General features: G+C 34.6%; 1 protein-coding gene across 1 annotated transcript in view; it reads right to left on the reverse strand.

The window, feature by feature from the left end:
- LOC134531232 (C-terminal-binding protein) overlaps window positions 1-23,338 on the reverse strand; it is a 445,126-nt gene that overhangs the window by 138,183 nt on the left and 283,605 nt on the right. The gene's annotated exons all lie outside the window — the stretch shown is intronic.

Below are 23,338 nucleotides of genomic sequence, written 5' to 3' on the forward strand. Positions count from 1 at the left end.
TAATTAATTAACTTTGCTGCACATCAAATCAGTTAGTGTTTTGTTATACACTTTTTGTTATGGAATTTTATTATCTCTTGGACAGTTGAAAACAATTATTTTATGAACAGTAATAATAATTGTTTATTCTTTGTATTTGCTTGTAAAAACAGAATACTGTGTTCTCTTAGTGAATGATTCCTGCATTCAGAGAAGTTAAGTTTAAATTCAAGGATATGCACTGACCATTCAGTATTTTACACTAACTTTTCTTTGGGCTACCTGCGGGCTGATAACGAACACTCGTGGAGACTTGTGGTATTCCACGATCTACCAGAACATGTACCAAATTTGGTCATTACAAGCCAACATGAAGTGTGTTTTGATATGGTGAGGCATGGAATGAATCAGTGAAGTCAAAAAGCCAGCAAACCTGAATAATTAATGTTTGTGTTAAATTACTTTGTGAAATATGAAAACTTTCTTTCATTAATAAAGTAAATATATGTTTTTTGACTTAATTTTATTTTTAACATTTAAACTATGAGTGATTTGTTCGATAATTATTTAATTTAAAGATGGAGTGGAATAAATTTGAGTCATCAATTTTTCAATGTCTATGTATTGACATAGGAAACATAAAATTGTAGATAAAAATAATACGGTTACAGTTCCTGGCCCCAAATATTGTTTACATTAAACTTCATTGTAAATAGGTTTGGCTCCTTTAACAGACCCAGCTACTATAAAAATGAAATTGTGCCACTAAAATTTCATATGATTTAATACTTATTATAGTTAAATTACATCACTAAATTCTTATTCGTTTCACATCACCAACTTATATACATGTGATATATAACGTAGCACCGGTGTGATAATACTGTCAAAAATGTGTTAATGCTCAAAGGTTACGGTACATACCAACTATCAAAACGTCATCAATTGTCAGAGTTTAACGAAAAATATTGTGTTAAAAATCACGCAGCTTTTTCCTGCGACAATCTCCACAACCTTTGATGTTTACCATGTCTGGTATCACAAAATGTGTGTTCATAATTAGTCCGCTGGTGTACTTGAGGGACCAAATCTTTCTTCTTTATCACCATGTTTCATTGTGCTGAAATTTTAATCCTCTATAAGTGTCTGCATATTTAATGTTTTAACACTGTGCAGTGACTACAGAATCAACTATGCAAAAATCCCCGGCCCTTCCCTGTTTTCACACCAGCAATTATATTGTTTCAAGACAAATTTTTTTACAAATGAACTAAGAAAATCCAAAACACACACACTACCAATAACAAAGGGCTCAATGTATTTTGCTTGTGCACTTAACACAGTTGCATGCAATTGGGTCCAGTCCTGCCTTCAAGGATTTTTAAGAGAAAAACATGGCAAGACACAATGAGAAAAGTACAGCAACCTAGCTACCTAAGGTTACAAAGAGATTATTTTAAAATGATTATTTTAATCATTAAAGGACTACAAAAATATATTTCCTACCCATTATAACCTTCATACACAGACGCTCCAAGAATTGTGTTTCCAACTAGTCTATATTTAATGCCGGTTTGCCACGTATTACTGTAAGAGTCTTTCAGACAAATTTCACAACGTGAGCAAGGCCGGGACACGTGCAGGTGCAGAGCTGGCTGGCGGCCGTCACGCGCGTCTGGAAGATTACAAGGATTGTCGCTTTCCCCCCTCCTTCACTCCCACGCCCTGCCTCCGACACCTGACAGCTGCGGAGTTACGCAGTCGCCGACACGTGTTTCGAGAGATTTCTGCCGCCGGGTCGGCGCGGTACGATGCGACTGGCCCCGGCCGCGCTCGTGAATTCGAGAAGGCGCCTGGGCTGATATGTACGAGGACGCCGGCTTCAGAGTCAGTCAGAGTTCAGTTGTCGGGAGTTCTCCCGCGGCGGAGTCCCGAGCGCAGTTCCGAGCGGACCCTCGGCGACGAGACCCACGAGGGGTGCTGCGGCGAGAGTTGCGCCAGAGGTGCGGCCCAGCGAGGCGTGTGGATTGTGAGAACCGAGTGACTGGGGAATAGACATTTATTTAAGTGTAGTTAATTATTAGGCATTTTAGAAGATTGTGAGTGTTATAAATATTGGAAATCAATAAAACTGTGTGATAAAAATCTTTAAAAAGGGCTATCCTTTACGAACCCGGTAAATCGCAACAATATAGATATGTATTTATGACTTGTTTTAACAAAATCAAACAAATTACATGGGCTCACAGTATTAAAAACAATAAAATAAAAACTAAAATATAAAATATTCAGTTTTCTTTTCTCAAGCGAAATCATTACTTAAATTTTTATGTGTAAACGTTGGAGTTCTAGGAGTCCACTATTCCATGAAATTTTAGCAAGACACTCAAAACTTCTTTTTAAATCATATTATAAGTAAATCCTACCCAAAAAAAGTGATACTATAGTTGTACTCCAAAAATCCTGGCTACAACCCGTCCCAGTCATCAGTGGAATGAGATCTAACATATTCATTTCCTCTCCAATATTTCTGTAAACCACTAAATCACTATTAACACATAATATATATGAGATGTGATGATTTTTCCATCAAAAATATGAAGAAAAATGTCTAAAATAGAGTAAAATTGCAAAGTCAGCATCTTATGTCACATTAACTATGACCTTGGCCTTGCACATTGAAATCAGCTGTATTCAAGTGGTATCTCCTATGGGGAGGAAGAAATGAGACTGAGCTGCATTGTCAGCTAAAGTAACACTCGCTTAAGAGATTCTCACACAAGTTTTCCAGTTTATAACGTTTAAATAATTATTCTCTTAATCACTTCCATATATCAAATGTTAATGTTTTCTCACTCAAAACGTTTGCGTTTATAGATGCTTTTCGCATATAACGTTCATAATTTCAGGAATAAAATAATGTAATAAAGCATCTTTACACTCTTAAAATTTATTTATAGTTAAAATTTAAGATAATTGTTTCAAAACAATAACAAACATAACCGTCAAAACCTTTGCCACATCCAAGATGCAGTTATGATATTTTTTTGACCAATCATCTGCTTGCATTTGTATTAATTTTGAGGCTGTTCTATCTGTGCACCATTTCCCTCATAACGTCTGACAAATACACAACAAAAACAAAACACTAGCTGTTTATTGACCTGACTGCATGACATGCGATGAAATTGGTACAGGAATGTGGTAAAACTTTTATACGGTGGACATAATGATGAACATCTTAGTTTGCTAGTCCTACTATTTCTTCCGTTTTTGGCCAGACTTACAACGTATTTACTCGTAAATTGTGCACAATTTTTCATAAAATGTGTGTTGAAAAATCATGGTACGAGATTAATTCAAAACTTGACAACTATGCATGGCAATGCTGCATAATGCACAGGTTTCTTCAAGCTCTACGGTTGGTTGACCTGCTACTGCTTAAAGGAACGACGGGCATCTTGCATGTGGATTGTGCTTTGTGGTTTTGTTCTCTGTAATAAGAGGTTGCAATGATTGCTGAAGGTTTGTGGTAGCGATCATCTATGCCTGCTGAAAGCAAAAAAAAAACCTAAAATGATATTAAAAACCTCAGGATATGAAAACTCGTGCCACGGGTAGAAAAAGTCACGGAAATTTGTACAGGTGATTTTGTGTGTGTGTGTGTGTGTGTGTGTGTGTGTGTGTGTGTGTGTGTGTGTGCGCGCGTGCGTGCGTGCGTGCGTGCGTGCGGTGGTATGGTTTTGAGTGATGTGTTATTGCAATAAAAGGTTTATTTAAAAGGTGAGAATTTATAGGGTGTGCTTCCTCAGCAATTTTCAATATATTTTGTTTATAATCTTTCTAACATGGCATTGATTTTGGTCGTCCGTGACCGAGATGTTTATGGAACTTTACTGCTGTAAACAAAACAACTGTGATCGGTAGCCATTACATTCATGATGTTTTCTTCCGGTCTATCATGGTAAAAATGTTATTCAGAGTTATACATTAATATAATATTTATTACCCGGTACAGTTAGATACATGTATTTACGACAATGAATTGTACTGAAAATATTTATACATTCTGTAATACCCATTAAGCAAAATTAAAGAATGCTGCAAAAACATAACTGCAGAAGTTAACACCAGTACCACGGATTATAACTGTCCTAAAGTTAGCTCTATCCGCTGAATGTATTTAGCACCCGGGTGTCATTGTACTGAGAGCTTGGGACAAAACCCTACACGATTCCATGCAACTAAGGCCAATCCTGTGGCAGTTTTTATTTTTTTTTACATCAAAATGTGCAATGATGCTGATAGACCTAAAAATTTTCCTACAGGTGTCTACTACATAGCAATAAAAAATAAAATTCAGGAGGCAAACACTGTATAGGTAGCATCAGTCTCTCTGAGAGCCTCCAATGTGTGGTTTTCATGGAATCTGTCACAAACATTAATTTTTTTTTTTCCCACCCACTTTAGTGAGTGATAAAGAGATGAGAGTGTGTTGACCAAATTACCATGTTTTTTTTCTTCAGTATTCTACAAGAGGTCATTGTGACCACAGAACAATTCATTGGGTTACCAAATAGTTGGCACTAACATGATAGTAGTTGTGGCTCATATAGGATTCAAAGAACACACCATACACTGCTTTCTGAGACCATTCTGATATCTCCACAGTAACAGGAAGAGTTCTATAGAGTGTAATGGTTATAACAGAAGTGAAGCAAGAAACTTTGTAAACAGATGAGCCATGAGACTAATGATTACATTTTCCATAGTAGTGATAGCTCGAAAATATACCACTACTGCATATGATTGTTCAAATGCAACTGTAAAACCACGAAACTACACCCAACAAGGTAGTTTAGAGGGTTTTAACTTGGGTAAACCTTCTATAATGATTCCATTTGCTTTCAAAAGGAAAATGGGCTCATCCCGAGTCCAGTTGTTTACAATAAAAAATAAAATTAGAGAGGCAACCACTGTGCAGGTTGCACCAGGGCCTCTGATGGTCTCCACTGTGTGGTTTCATGGCAACTTAACTCTTTCAGTGCTGTAATTGACTGTAGTCTAAAGTGCTGTGATCGACAAATGTCAATTTGCAACACTCAATTCAGTGCGGAAGTCGATTTTATTCCCGGCTTGATAATTTTCTACGTCTGTAATAGCCTGTGATCTGTTGAGGAAATTGTCAACTACTTGAGTTAGTGTGCCGGTGGTTCAGTGGATAAAAAATAATTTTTCTTTGTTATAATACTGATGATGTCACTGAATTGTTGCTGTGATATTTTTCTGCTTAGTCTCTTTATCTTACAAAATTATTTAATTTTTATAGCAAAAATGATGACAAAATGACAAACTAAATATTTTTATGTATATTTATATGCGTTAAAAATATGGTTCTATTTAGTTTTTGTTAACATTTTGAAGAGAGATAGAGTAAAATAAATACTATCCTGCGCAAAATAATTGTTTTTATTCCATTTTGTTAGGATACATGATTTATAAATTATTTCAAAGCAATATTTTCAGAGAATTTTTTTTGTTATTAGACAAAAGAGATAATTTGCATTGCATTTTTTTGTAAGAAAAAAAAACTTTTGTCATGGCAGACCGTAAGCGTTTTTATGATCCATCAAAACAAGATTACGAAAAATTGCTAGACAAACTAAATATTTTTTATGTATTTTTATATGCTTTAAAAATATGTTTCTATTTAGTTTTTGTTAACATTTTGAAGAGAGATAGAGTAAAAGAAATACTATCCTGCGTAAAAAAATTGTTCTACATAAAATCATACGTTACTGAACATATCTACTAACGAATGCCAAAAACTATGGACTATGAAAACCAAATGATTGTATGAAACATAATTTTTTACATTAATTTTATTATGCACTTCTAGGTTTATGTAAAATATTGTTTATGGGTGATTGCCAAAATAAGGTACCTAAACTATGTATGGTTTGAAAAAAAAAATTATTATATTTTATACACCTGTAAAGATTCTTAAATATTCCCCTGGTTGCCCCAAATTCAGTACAATAAGTGGTCAAGATTGATACATTAAATTGAATTAATAAAACGTAAATATAATTTTGGGGCTGTCCACGGAGTGGACTCTACTGTCCACCGAGTGGACAAATTTAACCTTACCATTGAGTTTGGTACTTTTTTTAGTGCGTGGTTATGTACACAGAGTCTGTACTGCTTGATAATTTTTCCAGTTAAAACTCATAACATAGTTCTCTTTTTTTTTTAAGTTTTCTCAGTTTTAAAACTGTCTTTTATTTGGTCAAGGATAACTTCAGCAAACAAAACTTTCTTTTTAACTTCTTCGGAATTAGTGTTGTTATTACTAAATAACTTTTCCACTCTCTTCCTAGGGGTTACAGTATCTGCATTAAGTTGTAATGAATCTCGTATTCTCTTTATTCTTTTTTTGTATCTTTCAAGTTTTCTTCGTAGTCTCTCATTGTCCTTTTCCAACTTCCATTTTTCTTCTTACATTTTCTTCCTGTTTTTCCACATTCAACTCTGGAAGTTGAGGGTACTACAGCATCTGAAATTTCTGGTGGCATTTCAGGAGAATTAATTTTTAATTCTTCTTCAGTTGGGTTGTTAGTTAACCTTTCTCTAGCCTTTCTCATGCTGATCTTTTTCTGTTCCCTTTTTTTTTGATCTTATCAGTGAAATTTGAAGTTTTCTTTTTTATGGGAGCCATTATTCTGCAAGATAAATACAAAATCTATCAGAACGTTTATTGGGCTCTGTTGTAATGATAAAACATCTGAAAGAGTAAAATTAATGCTTTTTTTTAATGATGATAGACAGACCACAACCGTGCTGCATGAACATTTGTCAAAGCAGAAAATAATCAATTCAGCAGATTGCAAGGTAAATTATTATATTAACATTTAAGGTATTACAAAATCATGTACCTGTGACAATATTTAAATTGTCAAATATCTTTCAACACAAGTATACTGGATCTAATGAATGTAACAAACACAGTACTTAGTGCAGCTGTATGGTAATTTTCATAATTAATGTATAAATTTCATCAATGATTAAGTATATAAATATGTTATGGTCTGTTAATAGGCCTATGCTGCAATGTCAGCAGTTCTGGTACTCAAAATAGCACTAACACTTCCATATAGTTCTCATTAATTTAACTCTGGAAATATTTCACTACGTGTACAATGATGTCCCCTCCGTAGCCTGTGAATTCCACGGAGGGGACAGAAACTGTACTTTTGTTTTCTAGTCCTTTAATTTTTAAGGTTAGAATATCACTTCATTTGTAAAATAAATTTATACGTAGTACTTTTTATCTATTCATCTATTAGAAGTGACAGATATCATTTCTCACCTTCCAAAGGTTGTCCACAGAGTGGACTAAGCGATCTTGACCAACCGTTAAATCACATGGATCAACTAATGTAAGTACCAATAAATCACCAATCATCCACTTATGACTTGATAGAAAACAAGATGGATTCTTTTCCCTCCTTTTTTGTAGGGTTCAGTGGCCAAAGCTGCACCCTGGAGGTTTATATTGAAACTATTTTGTATGTCCACACAAAGGACCCATTTCCTGGGGACAATTAATAAACATTAATCTTACTTGAAAATTCAAACCTTTGCAGTCCAGCAATTTTATGATTTCTTTTTTAATCTTTGGACATTACAATTTCAAGAATTAATATTGAATAACATAAAATTATATTGTTGTGGATAATTAAAATGTTATCAAACTGTACTTGGGGACAGTCCACGGAGGGGACATTTAGCACTTTCTTGGTCTCACATCTTAAATACAAACACATTTATTTAAGAAATAATATAAATAATAGGCTTCTATTACATTCAAGCATATATCTTATAGTAAAAATTACTATTAATACAAATGTATAATATTTTTAAGGCCTAGGGACATGCTTTAGGTACCTTATTTTGGCAAACACCCAGATAATTCAGTGTCAAAAAAGGTCTGTCATGATATAATAGTGTTTTAGCAACTACTCATTTATACATTCGCAACTTTTGAAGTTATGCTAAATAATAAATTAAAAGAGTTCAATTTTATAAATAATAGTTGTTTTATTTATTTCTAGTAAAATTATTCATCAATTTACTAATAAAACAAATAAATGATTTTAAAAATTATCATGTGACAAAATTTCTTGGTAATATATTCATAAAACTGTCAATTTATTAAATTATAAATTAATATTAAAATTCTTCACCAATCGTAAATTTTCAAGGGAAAAAAGATTTCATTTAAAACATAATAATAATTTTTTCAATTTTCAAATATTTTTTTTTAAAAAGTTACGCACTTAGGGTAGTTTTACGAGTAAATATGCTGCACCGAAAGAGTTAAAAGGTAATTCAATATTTTAAATACTTACTTAATTCCATAATTAAAATTTAATAGTAATGAGAGGCTTTTAACCGACAACAAATATTTGTAGTAATGGAATCCCCACAAATGGTCAAATTTTAAAAGAGAAAGCTAAACAAACAGCGCATAACCTAAGTATGTCATTCCAATGATTTTTTTTTTAATGTAGCAACTGAGCATTACTATTTCCTTTTTAAGAAGTTTTCCCTGTTAATAAGTTTTTATCATCTAGTACCTTGAAAAACATCTTAACAGGGTTTTACTGTATTAGTCTGCAGTGAGCAATTTGATTTATGTGCACCTGATAATGCTGGTCATATTCAGTGATTACGTACAGCGATGCTTGCAAAAGTATATGAGCATTATACATGCAGTGTGAACAGCCTAGGTAACCGTGAGATCACTAACAGAAATGGGAAAGCACTGTGTGGTATCACATGTATGACCCCCTGGACTGGCTCTCCCATTTGTAAACAACTGGACTCGGGATGAGCCCATTTTCCTTTTGAAAGCAAATGGAATCATTATAGAAGGTTTACCCAAGTTAAAACCCTCTAAACTACCTTGTTGGGTGTAGTTTCGTGGTTTTACAGTTGCATTTGAACAATCATATGCAGTAGTGGTATATGTTCGAGCTATCACTACTATGGAAAATGTAATCATTAGTCTCACGGCTCATCTGTTTACAAAGTTTCTTGCTTATCTACTGTTATAACCATTACACTCTATAGAACTCTTCCTGTTACTGTGGAGATATCAGAATGGTCTCAGAAAGCAGTGTATGGTGTGTTCTTTAAATGCTATATGAGCCACAACTACTATCATGTTAGTGCCAACTATTTGGTAACCCAATGAATTGTTCTGTGGTCACAATGACCTCTTGTAGAATACTGAAAAAAAAAACATGGTAATTTGGTCAACACACTCTCATCTCTTTATCACTCACTATCTTCCTCTATGCTACTCAGTCTCAAGCCCACAGTTAATATCTCCTTTACAACTGTTCAGTTGAAACAACACATTTTCCTAGATTCTCAGCATTTTACATTTTTATACCTCAAAAACACCAAATCAAGTCCAGTGGTTAGTCAGTGATACAGTTTGAAGTGAATCTTCCTTTGCAGCTGGTAGAAGTGTACACCAAAAACAAAAGGTGCATAATACAAGAGTGTGATGGTGATGGGGAAAGGACACAAGATAAGTTTTGTCATCATATTTGTTATAATAGTGTTTCTCTAGTGTGAACATTCATTATTTACTTTAATAAAGGCCAATTCATTAATCATATTTGAGCTATCAAATTACTAGCCAAACACACATGCAGCAGCTTTCAAGCTTGCATTACAGCAAGCTCGCTCCCGCACTCGCATACTGCCTGTCTGACATTGGCACACATTCTTATACACTTGCATGTAAGATTGTATGTTTAAAAACACATGTGTTACAAATATCCTCTCCCTCTATCCATCAAGTTCCACTTCTTACAGTCTTTCTTAAGCATTTTTTTGAAACCATATTCAGTTTAAACACTTGAACAGTTTTTATTTAAAAGTTATGGTCCTTAACAAATTTAACATGTGTTTTATTTACACGTTGCACACATAAACACTGCTTTTCAAAAAACCTGGTTAAAGCTTCTTTAAATTCCTCAATATCGGGACAGTATTCACATTCATTTAAGAAGCACTCCTGTAATGGTGGATTCCCCATAATTTTAGCCATACATTCCTTGTAAGTCAATACAGTACTTACAAAGCCAGGAAGTGTCAATTTATTTTACCTGCCTCCTGAAAACATGAGTTTTATATCCTGGTGTGCAGTGCAAACACAGACAGAATGAGTGTCACTGGCACCAGCAATAATGTAGTTCTTGGGCCTCAGTTCTCCAAACTTTGAAAGGCCAATTTTTAAATAAGGGAATTTTGATTTTAAAATATTGTACATTTCAGGCATATTTCCCAAAATCAACGTTTTTTTGAACATGGATGCTTATTTTCAGTGTCCTTACCCATGGAGACAATTTTTTTTTCCCAGGCATTTGCCCACTCACTTGTAATCATTATAAAATTCAACACACCTGTTTCATGAGGTAGAGTTTTCCCAGGTTAGGATCAAGTGTCGATGGCACTCCCTTTTCTTCAAACAAGTTTTTTACTTTCCTCACCATATAGTTCCTAATACCAAATTCACGTTCCATTCTTGTACAAGACCAACTAGTTGGTAAAATTGTTAAAATCTAAAGGTTTTCACTCTTGCTTGCTGTTGCAAATTTTTCTTTCAGCTGATTAAGAATTTCTGCCTACGAGTTGTCTGGTGGATTCTTGTTTTTCTCTTCCATGTTACCAGATTTTAAAAAAAATTTAATTAATTCTTAATTTAATTTTGTGAAGTTTTTCTTTGCAGTATTTCTTATTTAATTTACATTTTATTTTAACAACAGACAGTTCACCTATTGAAATATAAAGTATACCTGATTCTAAATGCATACAGGATCGTCTTTGCTGCAGTCTGGTTTTGTATTTACATTTTGAGCCAATGGTTCACCATGAATAATTTTATCACTTTCAGGACGTCAGTATTATTGTTTCTTACTTGACTAAGTGGCAAGAAGTACAAATTTACGTAAACTTTAATGGTATAGTGGAGAATCAATCGTTACGATAAGTTTAAAGAACAAAGTTGGATAGTTTATTATGATGAATTAGCAGAATTTTCACATGCATCAATTTTCATAAAAATTCATTTTAATATGATCCCACTGAAATACCATCATGTACCGAATTGCACACAACTGACTAAAGAGGTTTGGTATAAAATATATATTTTTTCATCAAAATTAAATTTCAATTTTTTTTATAAAAAAAAATGAGTTCTTTGAAAAAATATAGTGATGTGATATACTCAAGCTGTATGTCAAATTAAAGCCCTTCTCATTCTAAAGAGAATGATACAAATTTGCGCTTTCCAGGGCAAACGGTTTTACAGTTACATGTTTTAAATATTTCTAAACGTTCCCACACACTTTTTTTTTTTTTAATTTTTCCAAAATTTATAGATCAAAAACGAAAAGTTAAAAAAATTTTTACTTTGTATTTTTGTACATTTGGAAAACTTCCAAGGTTTAAGATAATTATTTGATTGGTTGATTTGATATGGAATGCCCCATTCAAGTAATATATATTACACTTATATTAAACAAACTGGTTATATTTACATGCACTTAAATGTTTCACTAAGCAGTGATCATGTCTAGGATGGTGTTGCAGCTGTAGTGCACCCTGGGCTACTTAAGAGAGAAGACATCCGCATGAGCATTTGCAAACATGTGTGAAGCACTACAGAAGCACTTCCGCGCCAACAGCTTCTGAAGTAATTATTACTAGCTGCAATACCCGGCGTTGCCCGGGCTGAACAAGGGTGTAGTAAGTAATTGTCTTCTTAATTTGAATGTCAAGTGTGAAAATTAATTTATATCACTTTCAGATCCCGACAGACGTTCTGCCAGTTTAGTTATTTACCTGGTCTGTATGTAATTTAGACTTTATAAAGCAATATAGAAAAAAACTGAAAAATAAGAGATTACTAATATTGAAAAGATTCCATTATCTAGCTAATGCTCGGCATGCATTGCAATGCCTCAATCAGTTTTGTTTTGTAATATGTTTGAAGTATATAAAATCATCTCTCCATCTCTCTAAACATATATTTATCTCTATCTACATCTTTATACATCTATGTATCTCTCTATCTCTATTTATCTCTTTATATCTACATATACACTTCCCACTATCTCTATTTCTTCTATATATAAGTCTCTATATAGCTCTATACATCTATAGGTATAACTCTTTATCTAACCCATTTCATTTTCTATACCTCGCACTATCTCAACTTATCTCTCCGTCTCTATCTCACTATATATATATCACTATCTCTGTCTCTCTTTTATATTTAAATAAATTGTGTCATGCGTGCACACTTATACAACAAAAACAGACGAAGTGCCGCTATATAAAATGAAACACATTTTTTGCCATGATTCGTGCTCCAACTATTGAAAAATAGTTATACCGTCTCAGTAACCTTCATGGGCATGCGCATAACAAATCACCACAATTTCATCGCAATCGGATGAATGGTATAGGAACGCATACGGCACAAACAAACGAAAATTAAAACATGACAAATGCATCAAACGATGGTGCGTTTAAAATTCAAGGCAACTCTATCTATTGACAAAGTTAAGAACAAAACTGTTTTTAGCAGCTTTATTTTGCTAGCCGCTGCGAGCTCTACTATGCGGACTAGTCTCACCAAGGAGAAAAATATTAATTTGCCAGACCTTACTATGTGTATGATCGTGTGTCAGACATAGAGTAATGACACTCACTCACTATTTGTATGTCAATGACCTATGATTTTTTCTGTTATAAAATGAAATTATCACTTTTTCACTCCCTTAGGGATGGAATTTCATATTAATATGGGGTCCATAGCTGCCAACCCTGAGAAATCCAAAATCTTGAGAATTTTTAATTTGTGAATTTTTGCTGTGGTTTCGTGAAAATGCTTAAATATATGTAACAAAATAAATTATAGGCACTTATTTGTACAAATGCATATTTCACGTCAATAACTTAAAACTGTTTCCAAAAATCAATAGGAACAAATGCAAACAACTTACCTACACTAGAAGATCATAAATGTAAACCTTCACAGTTCACACGTAGGTCTGCACACAAAATGTTATTTTAACTGTTTTAACTATTTAATATTTATAATATTTATAATAATTTATATTTTATTTATAATTTATTTAATATTTAATATTTATTTAATATTTATATTATATTTATTAATATTTTATATTTTAACTATTTTAACTGTTATTTCACTTTGGGATCGTCCATTAATCACGTGAGGCTCGAAAGGACGAGGAGGATTGGGGGGGGGGGGGGGGTGGTGTCGGGAAAAATCACGAAATATCACAAGGGGGGAGGGGGTGAAGAGAGATATCACGTGTATTTTTTTTCGCCCGATTTCTACTAAACCGAAAAGCGATGCGTGACCTTGACTCGCCGTAGCCAGGCAACAATATCCCCGCCCGCCGCAACATGAACCACCCGGCTCGGCTTGCCAGTCACCAGTAAGACTGTGATTTTGGCGCTGAATATACATGCTGTGCTTAATTTTCCAGAATTAAATTAGATTATACCTATATTTAAAGATAATATTCCGAAATTTTTAAAAATATTTTGCACCAAAAAATACATGTGATTTATTGGGGGGGGGGGGTGTTTGTCTGAAACCTCACCACAAATAACTAGGGGGGAGGGGGGGTTAAAAATTTGCTAAAAAAACATCACGTGATTAATGGATTTATTGACAAAATTGTGTTCCACGATAAATTAATAACTAAACATTCTGCACGAATTATACGGGTCTGACGTATCAGAAACAAAATTCAGCTTCTTATTTCAATCAATGCACTTTACGCTATCAACATGTTGTTTTTTTGTTTGGCAGTGTTTAAACATGTTGTTTCTGCCAGCATGCGCGAGTGAAAAATCACAACGGCACGCAACACAATACGCATAATTTTCACTTTTACGAGATGATATGATGTGCGGAAACTCTTCTGCATATAACTTGTTGAAAGTTGTTTTGTAGTGTTTCTTCACGCTGCACTGCTGCGACATCATAAACATAGAATATATACGCTAATCCTCTACATAACCAACAACACATCTAGAAACAACCACGGCCGCCATTAACGATCAAAAGCAACAGGTCAAAGTTATTCGATCTTGAATCGAAGTCGCAAGCAATATATCCCCGACCAATCTAGTGCGATACGATTGTATTGATACAGTTACAACCTATTGACACGAAAACGTACACGGTACAAAAAAACGAAAAATCGTGAGGAACGGATGTTCCATCGTGAGGGCGTGACATATATCTACAAATAGTGAGCCTCACGCCAAAATCGTGAGAGTTGGCAGCTATGGGGGTCTATATGTTAATCTAGGTTATAAGCTAGCTGTAGGCCAAATTTCATTCAAATTCATTCAGTAGTTTTTACGTGAAAGAGTAACAAACATCCATACTTACAAACTTTCGCGTTTATAATATGTATTAGTAGGAATGTACTGGACGGGCATTAAAAAAAGCTAATGAGCCCTCACAGGCCATGCTTTTCGCTAGAGTATCCAAGTGTTGGCATTAAGCCAGCGCAACATCTTTTTTGATTGTGGTATATTTTACTCACCAATACATAGATTAATGGGTATTCTATTACCACTTTAAATCCCATACAAATCAGTGTACTTCAAACTCACATAAAATCTCTATTGGTGAACATGATTTTGAAATATATGTGCACTAGCTCAAAATGTATTCAGACTCTTTATTTTTATTATTTACTTATTTTTATTTAGCACATGCCCATTAACAGTTGGGAGTCTTTTACGGTGGGCACTGCCTTCCGGTAGGCACCACATGAAGGGAAGCACCGCAACAGATATACACTACCGCAATTGGCCAACCTGCAAAAGCAGCCTCTACACAGCCCGCAGAATAAGATGATGCCTGAGTGACCGTTACGGTAGCCTTGCCTGGGAAGGGTGTGTAGGGGAGTATAGGGGAGGGAGGCCCAGCGTGCATGCGCAGAGAACGTATTCCGCGACTTTTCCTTCGCATACCACCCTGAATGAAAACAGTGACCAGTCCGCTACGTGATATCGTGATGTGTTTCATGTTTATTGCTAAACAGAGAATAGTAAACTAAATACGTATTAAACGTAAGCTATCAACAAGTTCGCAGTAGTGGTTCTTTGTTGTAATGTATAAAATACTAGTTATTTTTTGTAAAGTGTTCTCTTGCGACGTTTTTTACCCCACGTGCTGAATATAAAAATGCTGCCTATGTTATCTAAAATTAAACAGAAAAAACTTGAGAGGTAGTGTTTAATGTGTTAAATTTTATGGAAAATGAAGCTCGGAATGGTGTGATGTCGTTATCTATTCCTCTTGAACGTGTGCAACTGTGCACGGCGCAAGCAACGGGAGTTTCTCAAGCTACTGTACAACGTATAAAGAAAGAAGGTCAACACATTAACGAAGTTGGTGAAGGATTGTTCGAGACGCCTAACAAGAAAAGAAAAAAGTCTTTAAAATACGAACTGGATGGGTTTGACGAAGGAGTAGTTCGTAGGATAATTTATAACTTTTAAATCACAGAAAAATGTGTACCAAAGCACCAAAGCTTAGGGAGAAGTTGAAGATGGAGGTAGGGTTTCAAGGTTGCGATAGCACCCTTCGTAAAATTCTGAAAAAGTTAGGATTTCAGTGGCGTAAAACGAAATCTCACCGCCTCGTTGTTATCGAAAAGCATGATATCAGGCAGAAAAGAATTATCTATATACAGAGCATTATGCATTTCAGAAATGAAAACAGGAATATAATCTATGTAGATGAATTGTATGTGTTATCCTCGCATGTGCAACAAAAAAGCTGGGCAGATGAAACATTAAACGGTGCCCTTCGGCCAGTAGCGAAAGGGCAACACCTTATTATGATACATGATGGTGGCAAAGATGGATTCGTGCCAAATGCCCTCGTTATGTGGAAATCACATCAAGCTACTGGTGACTACCACCACCAAATGAACCAGACCAATTATGAGAAGTGGATTAGGGAAAAACTCGTACCGAACATGCCAACAAATAGCATCGTGGTATTGGACAATGTCCGCGTAAACAAACCGCCAACATCTTCGTCAAAAAAAGATGATATGAAAAAATGGCTGCGAGAAAACAAAATTTCATTTACTGAAGACATGCTGAAGCCAACATCGTATGAACTTATTAAGATAAATAAGCCACGGCACATAGTGTATTCCATCGACCAGATTCTTGAAAGTTTCGGTAACACACCGCTCCGACTTCCACCCTACCATCAAGACTTGAATCCCAATGAAGGTATTTGGGGTAACGTTAACGGTATTGTTGCATCAAAAATGTGTCCTTCAAAATAGATGACGTGAAAAGACTTTGCGAAGAACAATTTGAGAGCATGGGAAAAGAAGATTAAGTTCCATTTTGTAATCATGTTGAAAAATTAGAGCAGGAGTATTACAGCCGGGATGTTCGTTTTGACATTGAAATCGACAAAATAATTATTACACTTGGCAGTGTAGACAATAGCAGTGATGATTTGAACTCTATGGAAGATGAAATGGAAGGAATTGGAATTCTTGAGGTGAGCGAGTAAATTGGTGATTTTATTATTATTAATCAATAATAGACTGTAAGTTAATGTTTTTTGGTTGTGTACACTACTCTTTTTTTTTAATCGAAGAACTTGGAATTTCTCAGTTTTTTATAGTGATTGTATTAATCTATAATATAGACTCAATGTTTTTGGTTTGTGTATCCTACGCCAGCTTGCTCCCTTTCCCCCTACAAGCTTTCTGAACATTCGTGACGTCACCCAAGCTACAAGTTATCCTGCGGGCAGTGTACCACATACTTGCAGGAACTCAGACAGACAAAATCAGAACTAAAATAACAAATATGGTACCAAAGAGGAGACAATCACAATTAACATTTTTACTCATGCAACATATATATGAAATACATAACCATTAAACAAAAAATTTACATTACAAATTATACAAGGACAATAAAATATCATACATAGTTAGTTATTTAGCACATATATATTTTAAAGAGGTTTTATCAGTTAAAATATTGTGTGTGTGTGTGTGTGTGTGTGTGTGTGTGTGTGTGTGTGTGTGTATATTTATAATGACTTATTTAATATAACTGAATTGACAAACAAAAAATTATCAAATTTATTAAAATTGGAGATTAGCCTATATATAATATTATTGTTATGGACTGTACACAAGGAGAATAACCGACTATTGAGTTGGGAAAATCGTAAGTCCTGTATTATCTAGAATATAATATATAAAATTCAACAATTATAACCAAAAGTCTTGGCTCCAGATCACAAAGGTGGCTTTCCTGTTGCTTGTGGACACAATGAGTCATGATGTGTCTGCTAAAAGAATAAGTACTGTGTTTCTACCTATTTTTTTTTTGTTAATGGGGCAGATTTAAAACACGGTGGCCATACAAAACCTAAAATGAAATTGGCTCACTTTTCCAGATTTTCTCTGACCTGATTATAATTTTTCCCGACCCTGATTTTACACTAGTAGGCTACGCTACTTCACTTTAAAAATTAATCAGCATTCTATTTTTATGCTGAAATTATTCACCAGACAAATGAGCAAACAAAAACTTAACATAATTTTATTTAAGATTAGACAACATCAAAGTGATATGTACTTCTAATTCTTTATTATTGATGTACAAAACTAATCGAGAGAAAAAACATTAGGAGATTATGTAAGTAACCCATATGAATTGTAGCAGACAATTTAGTTAACAAAATAAGCGAAAGCCCTTTTCCACAAAACTTTAATAAAAAAATCCAAAATGCCTTCTTTTTTTTTACTTCCCGAGATGTTTTCCAATTATTATCTAAGAAGCCATTGTGCTACTACAAGTAGTTTACCAGTAATTGACTATTATAAGAGTGGTTATGTTAGGTACATTAAACAAGATAGAAAATTGTGAGAATGGTTGTTTAGAGGTTATGTTAGGTTCATTAAAAATTCTTAACATGTGGATGGATGTTTAGTTTAGGTTACCTAGATTAGATTTATTTTTAAATTGGGTTAACTGTTGGTTAGCTCCATTAAAAACACCATAAAATATAAACGATGTTTGGTTAGTTTAAGTTAGCTACATTATAATGGTTTTCCAAACCAACTCTTCAAACAATATTTCAGGATTTTTAATGTCGCTTACCTAACTGAACTGATCCTTTTCACAATATCACTGTAGTTGTAATATGTAACCTAATTTCACCACTTGTGTCAAAACACCCTCTTAAAGAATGATTGTAAAACATGTCAGGAAGTAAAGAAATGGTATTTGGAGACTTTAATTATTTTTTTCAAGAAAAGTAGCTCTTCTTTAGAATAACCTAAGCTCCGCTATCAAATAAGCCTCGCATTCCTGACATTTAGACCATAACCAAAAATATTTTTTATTAGAATAAGCCTTACCCCAAACTTAAACCTGAGAAACATATTTCAAATTTCTATTAATTTTTTATTCCGGACTTGCATAATTATTTCAAATTATAAAATGCCTCAAAGGTTTTCTGTAAAAATAATATAGCTATCTCAGTACAGTTTTTTAGACTTCATTCAGTTATTTTTTTCAGCACTATATTCTTGCCACAAGAATACTATTAAAAGTTTCAGTAGTGCCACTATGATTCTTAAAGAAAATTGTAAATACATATCTCCACGGATATTAGGCAGTCAATATTTTATTTATGAGAATGATATGTTTACCTTGAAGTGAGAAAAAAATGGTCATGAAAGCAAAATGAGTACCGCACTGAACGAAGACATTTGTTTCCTGCAGTAAAGCATCATTAAAATTTCGGCCACTATCTTTTTCCCCCCTCCAGTCACATATACATTAAATTTCTTACCATAGCATTTCCTCATCATTTTTAATCATTTTAGAGCTTTTCAGCTGCCGTAAATAATTGCAACGTCTTTTTGACAAAAATATACACTTTAAAACCACATGCAGAATGACTAGGGATGGTGATTTTTCGTTTTCGCGAAATAGATACGAAAATATGCTAAATTATATTTTTTCCGCTATAAAATGCGAAATATAGACTATTCCGAGATAAATGCGAAATCAAGGTAAAAAACGTAGATTTGTCTTCACTCTACACAATTTATATACCGATTGTTAGAGAGGGTGAAAAATCGTAAAAACGATATAGCCGCGAATTAATGCGACTCGTTAATTACTTGCGATTAAATGCGAAAATCCCATATTCCTGCGAATTTACACTAAAAACGTCTCATAAACACTTTGCCGGGCAAAACTAACATTAAAAATACATTTTACGATAATTTTTCATGGAAAATTTGACATTTTAAATGTTAATTTTTCACGTATATGACTGTAATCAAACCCTAATATTTACTTTAGAAACAAACCACGCCACCATGTTGCCAAAGAATTGCTGCCAACACTTTTTTCGGCATTGTCAACAACTTTACAAACAATACAAGAGAAATAAACCATAGCCGCGGTATATTCTCTCTATGAAATTATTGAAGTTACTGCGTACGAGATACAAGTAGTGTCGTTTAATCTCGTAGGTAACGGTACTACGTGGTTCGATATATCGATTGACGATTCTCGATGTATTTCCGTAGCGCCATTTGCTACAGTACACATGCGGTGTAGTAAACCTTTGCTTTGTTTTTACCGTTGGTTTTTACGCTGTTTGTCAACAAAGTGTAGTTTGTGCGGGGTTTTTTGATATAAAGTGCTCACGTTTTACCATTCAGTAATTGTTTTTATTTGTTTATTTTAATATGGGGCGGACCAAGTCCGTTTCCGTACATTCGCGCGCATCGGAATATAAGGGCCATCATTTTTATGTTAGCGATACGAATATTTTGATGTGCAAGCCGTGCAACCTTCGCATCAACTGGGAGAAAAAGGATACGTCGGAAAAACACATTAAAACATCGGGTCACATTGACAGACTCAAGCAATTTTCTGAGCAAGATGACAGGAAACGACAGGCAACATTACCAACCACGCTGAATAACCAAAAAAAAAGCAAAAATTGAGAAAGAGGAATTTATTGAAGAGACTGTGAAAATGTTTCTCAAGGCTAATATTCCTCTTATAAAAATCGATGATCCAGCTGTAAGGGAATACATCAAGTACATTCCTGGTTCTGGGGACATACCCCAAGCATCTACACTCAGAAAGAATTATGTCCCTAGGGTTGGTGAAGCAATACAAGAGGAAATAAAGGAAGCATTGCAAAACAAACAAGTTGTTGTTGTGGCGGATGAAACTACAGACAGTTTAGGTAGATGTGTATTTGCAGTTCTTTTTCGCACAGTGTCTGCAACAGCAGTGCAAGAAGTGTATTTGGCCAGTTGCTCATTTTTAAATAAAGCAAACGGCACAACATGCATACCTGCCAACTTTTTAGTTTGGTCATCAAGAAAACTTTTAAATTGGGAAAATGTATCGTAAATCAAATGCGGCAATTTTTTATATGCTTTATGTGCAATTATTTTCTATTTTTCTATTCCATTTGGTTTCTGCTAATTTACTAATGACATGAAGGGCATATCGATGGCCTAGAATGAAAACCTCATACACTCAATATTGTAAATGTACTGGGAAACTAAACCTTGCTATTCACATGTTTGTTACATATTTCAGTCGTCTCCTGATTATAATCCTTAATGCAATTTTAAGACTTAGAATGTGCAGCAGTTGCCTTCTTTGCTTTACCTAACAAATCTGAGGTAAACCTTTATTCATAACAAACACAATTCCTTGATTTCAACACAGCAATAGACTGCAAATTTTCAGATGACATGGAGGACCTAAATTGGGTTCTGTTTTTTTTTTTACCATACTGAAAATGCGATCACATTCTGAATTACTGTGGGGGATTGACAGAATTGATAGCATTATCTTTGACAGTCTGTTATACTTCAGGAAGCCATCTACTCCACGAACTCTTGATAATTCAGCCCGCTTGACATCAACAGTGCCTGCTTTCGTCACTTCCAACCCCGTGTGTGCAGTACTGGTGAAAAAACTATCAATCTCTTATTTTCTTCCTCAGAAAGCACGTTTTTCCTATGCTTAGGACACTTAACGTGTGTAGTTATGTCGGACCTACCTTCATGAGCACTACTAAAATCACATCGGCACACTGTGCAAAACACAAAAGTTTCTCCTTTTTGCGATTTCAGAATACACGAGAATTCGTTGTTATACGCAGCACGGTAAGTCTGAATATATTTCTTCTTGGCTAGCTTACTCATTGTTCCCACCACGTAAATACAAACGAAAAAAAAAAAAAAAAAGGTTGCGCAGCACTACATTGGAACTACGAACAATAGTCAGCCATTTTGAACATAACATAAGGAACAAGGAACAGACCAAGGAGGTAGGGCTGACGTCACAATTGTGGTCCGTTCCTCCGTTTAAGGAAGCACTTTTCCGTTGCGGTAAGTGGAAAACAAACGTAGACCGTCCAGTCCAAACCATATACAAATAACTAACTATTTCTTGTTTTGTTTTCATTCCGCCTTCCGTCGGTACGTCCGTAACATGGCCGGTACAGTAGAAGTTGGCAGGTATACATGGCCGGTACAGTGAACGGTAATAAACCACCACGCAAAAATAAATCCGTAAGATATTAAAGACGTCCGTAAAACCGTAAAAAAGTATTAAAATCCGTAAAACTTACGGACAATCCGTAAAAGTTGGCAGGTATGAACATGCAGTCAGGCTATACTGGAGACTCTAAATAAGTACAACATTTCTTATGACAATGTAGTGGGTCTTGTATCTGATTCAGCCAGATACATGGGAACTTGTTTTGCTGCTTTAAGGACAATTCTTGGTGAAAATCTTATTCACTTTCAGTGCTGGGCACATAAAATTAGTCTGATTGGTGACTGTTACCTCAAAGAGTTTCAGGAACTTAATACACTGGTTGCAAAAATGAAAATGGCTTTTCTTCATTCAAGAAAAATAAAGAATGCATATATTGCATATTTAGATCATCACCATCCTGAATTACCTGCAATCTTGTTTCCAGCACCTGTACTAACAAGGTGGAATTCATGGTTTACTTCAGTAGAATACTTGGCTCGGTATATACAGCAACTTGTAAGCTTCTTTACAGAATGTGAGTTTGGCAACAGTAGCAGTGCCTATATTGTTGAAATGTTTGCGGATCAGTACTTGAGCCAGAAGCTCAAAGTACAATTAAAATTTGTGAGTGAAACATGTGGTACAATGAAAGCTCTTATCACTAACTTGGAAGGTTCAGCATACCCTTATGCTCACAAGTTGTAAGATGAGTTGGTTACGTTGCAAAACAGTCTGCAGCGTTATGCTGATGGTGCTTGCCCACAAGGTACGCTCAAGCTTTTGAATGAGTATTCAAACATGACTAAGAAGGAAGAAGTTAAGGTACAGATCAAGTCATGCATGCAAAGATGCCTTCAGACATTGGCAAACCACATGGGTGGCACAGAAGCCAATCGGTTTTATCAAGGGGTAGGTGCTCTTTTCAATCCTGCTACAGCTGGCCAAAGACTACAAGTTGACATGCAAAAAGCTGAACAACATAAAAAACGACTCACATTTATGTCTGGCATGAATACAGACACTTTTTCTGAGGGCTACTGCTACTTTCACAAGCAGCTGTCAACTAATCTGAGAGAAGGATGTGAAGTCGACGTAGTTCAGTTACTACTTGCTGTGAAGATCAAGTATCCTGAATTCTCAGAAGCAGCACTTCGCAGCATATGGGCACCAGTAAGCAGCGTCGAAGCTGAAAGGTTCTTCAGCAAATATAACTTGATTGTGACAGATAGGAGAAACAGGATGAGTGAACAGACTGTAGAGACCTGTTGTATGCTTTCTTTCAATTCCATTTACAACTCTTAATTTAGTGCGAAGAATAATTTTTTTGGAGTTGTGCTGCAATGTACATACAGTTTATTATGATAATTGACTGAAGGAAAAACTTATAATGGGTTGTGTTGCTGTGTCCCAATTATTTTCCTTTCCATGAAAAATGGATAAAAACACTTCTGTGTTGTGTTTGTGTGCCAATTACGTTGATTTTTTATTAAGTTAAATGATAAATGTTTTAGTTGTATGTCCAGTTTTCTTTTTTTCATAGAATAGTTAGCGCTTATAAAATTCTATATTATTGGTAATAAATGCTACAAAAATGCTACAAGTAAATATTTAGATGCTATAAATGACCAGAATAAATGCTATT

The sequence above is a fragment of the Bacillus rossius genome, chromosome 3 (assembly GCF_032445375.1).
Source record: "Bacillus rossius redtenbacheri isolate Brsri chromosome 3, Brsri_v3, whole genome shotgun sequence".
In the NCBI taxonomy this organism is placed as follows: Eukaryota; Metazoa; Arthropoda; class Insecta; order Phasmatodea; family Bacillidae; genus Bacillus; species Bacillus rossius.